Below are 3,015 nucleotides of genomic sequence, written 5' to 3'. Positions count from 1 at the left end.
TGCAGTTGACAAAAATTTGTTATTTAAGACGAATTTCCGTATAAAATGTCCGTTACCTCATCTTTTTAAGCTAAAATAAGATCCCACTATCTTAAATTGCATTCTTCCAATATATTTTTTTTCTTTAAGTTTATTGGTGGTGTATTAGTACTAAAAAGAAAAATAGACATTGCAATTTTAGAAATTCTATACGCAGTAAATTGAATTTAAAGGCATACTACATATGGCTGACTTGCGATAACAATGAATAAGATTCCTTTGCACCATCTCATAATGACAAATATCTTTCTTTAGTGAAAAGATAATCACCTTTTTCTAAAAAAATTTAAAATTTATATGTGAATTAAGGGATTTTGCACAGTTTTCTTTATCCCAAAAAAAATGTTGCTCATAAATTGGTATTTTATATTTCTTATATTTGTGATGCAAGCTTTTTTTCGACACACAACAACTTAATTAATAAAAATATGCGATAAATTGATACAATGTCGTTATATATGTAATAAAATCTCGTAATCTCATATTTATTTGCAATATTTAAGAGTTAAGCATATTATTTGCTCCTTTATGCTTGAAATAAAATATCTGTAAAGGCAATTAAAGTATATTAACATGTGCTATAAATTATATTTCACGCTTCACAATTTATAGCTATTGCATATTTTTTAGCTGATCCAAACAGGTTTATTCATTTGGATATTTGAAATGTTTAGTTATTCTTGAAGGCATCAGATTTAGGAATATCCCTATTGATATTATACGGTGTTTTAGGGTGCAAAAATTTAAAAATACATCGATCAAATTTTTTTGATTATATATATTTTATCTGTTATTCAAAACAGCCAAAAAATGTCTACTCGAAATAAGTTCAAACCAATAAAATAAATCATCCATACCAAATAGTATCATATTAAAATACCTGTAAGTTTTTTTCATATCAATACGATTATAACTATTATTTACCCTTGCGCACTTTTTTTACCCCAAGTGTATGTATTCTGAGGATCAAAATCAAAAAAGCTGTGCAATTTAACAAAATTACTAAAAAGGTTGAGGGGCTCTATGTATGAAAATGCATTTGATATAAACTGATATCAAGGTGTATTTTACATGCTACTTTGCATACACGAATAGAAATCATCCCTTTAATGTTATAAAATTACAAAATTAAATATACTTTTAATAATTGTGTGATTGATTAAATGGCGAAAATATCATAACGAAGACTTCAATATCATATAGAACCCCCAAAAGAGTAGAGCTACTTGTAAATATTTACATACACACCCCGATATTAAGAAATTTCAAATCAAACGAAAACGAAATAATATGCACAAAAATATTATTGAAAAAAACACGTGAATGTATAAGTCTTAAGTGTAGAAGATGTGTTTAGGAATACTATAAAGAGGATGTGCTACAAAAGAGTATACAGCACATTTGTAATATAGAGCAAATATTAAAAGTTAAAATATAAATTAGCCCTTAAGAAAATATATGATTAGTCACTCCAAATAGCACCATGCGCCATAAAATGCGATTATATACTCACAAAATATCATAAGTACTATGTTCAAGAGTTGACACACCAGCCGAAGCAGAAGCATACAAACAAACAATATGATTAATCAGGACACTTGACTAATAAGTAGGGGAAGAAGAAGGTGCAATTAGGAAAGTTGTAAAGATGACGAGGTAGAAATAAGTAGTGTCCAAATCTGTTCTAAATATCAATCAGAAGTTTTGCTTGAAAAATATTAAATAGCTAAAAATCAAATTAATCATAAAAGAAACAAATACACACCCTAGAAATAATATTTTTGCACTGAAATAAGAAAATAAAAAATTTACACGACATGCGAATAATACAAAAAGAAAAATTCAAATTTTTATTTCGTAAAAATAAATCACCCATTTATTTTATTCATTCATCCCTAATTTTTCTTTTTTCCCTATTCATCTAAATTTCGCGTTACTGATAAGTTTGTTTCAAGATTAATTAAGAATAGGTCTTATAATAGATGATTATCATCTTTTACATTTCAAAATATTTCACATGTATCCTCAAGTTATTTTTGATCTATATACTGGATTTAGATACAAGAAAAACAATACATACTTTATGAACTCCCGAGCACGCTTATAATGTCTATAATATTTTATTCATCTACTCTGAATCATCATATTAATACAATGATATTTGTCTTAATTAATAGAATACGTCTTTTATATACTTTCGAGTTTTGTTTTTTTGTGTTGTTTTAACTTATGATTTGAATGTAGCCAATATAAATTTCTAATGCTATGAAAAAAGCAAAATATATTTTATATGAATTTATTTTAAGTCTTAATCCATATTTAATCGTACATAATTCATAATTATGGCTTTAAATTTATTTCCGATATATTACATTTATCAATGCTTTAAGGATTTAAATTATGTAAATAAAATAAATATTTTGTTTTTAATTTTTGCAGGCCTATTAGTTTAGTGGTAAAATACTTCTCTCGTAAAGTGGAGCCGGTGGTTCGACTCCGCCATAGGCCAATTTTAAATTAAATTTTTTAATTTATATCACCTTCTCTAACATCTTTTTACGTCTCCGTACAATTATATTTTTAGTTAATTATCATCTTATGAAAAAATTTATTGCATTTTTTGTCTAATATCCAAAAATGATTTTGTATAATTTTAGATCATATTTAAAAATTTTGCATCATAATTAAGTTTTGAAATGATATTAAGAAAAATTTGATTAATTAAATAAAAATTGTTTAGTTTTAATATTTAGAATGTTTTTCTTGGATTTTTCTTAAATTTGTAAAATAACCATTTGCTTGATATTTTAAGAATCTAAATCGTGTTTAAAAAGTACAAGTTATAGAATAGAACTATTGCAAAGTAAACAGTCTGTTGAAAATAATGTAAGAAAATGTGTTTTATAGCATGGAATTTTTGTAATCTAATCCTTTAGACTTAAAAATTTTCAAAACAGCAAAATAAAAAAAAAGTGC

General features: G+C 25.3%; 1 non-coding gene across 1 annotated transcript; it reads left to right on the top strand.

Moving 5' to 3' along the window:
• Nucleotides 1–2,477: 2,477 nt before the first annotated feature.
• On the top strand, nt 2,478–2,548 carry TRNAT-CGU (transfer RNA threonine (anticodon CGU)). Its single transcript has one exon. It is a non-coding gene; the product is annotated as a tRNA-Thr (tRNA).
• The last annotated feature ends 467 nt before the right edge of the window (nt 2,549–3,015 follow it).

Source organism: Rhyacophila brunnea, unplaced genomic scaffold (genome assembly GCF_057557595.1).
Source record: "Rhyacophila brunnea isolate RB1 unplaced genomic scaffold, BYU_Rbru_1.0 scaffold_40, whole genome shotgun sequence".
Taxonomy (NCBI): domain Eukaryota; kingdom Metazoa; phylum Arthropoda; class Insecta; order Trichoptera; family Rhyacophilidae; genus Rhyacophila; species Rhyacophila brunnea.
This window is presented reverse-complemented; position numbering and strand designations above follow the sequence as displayed.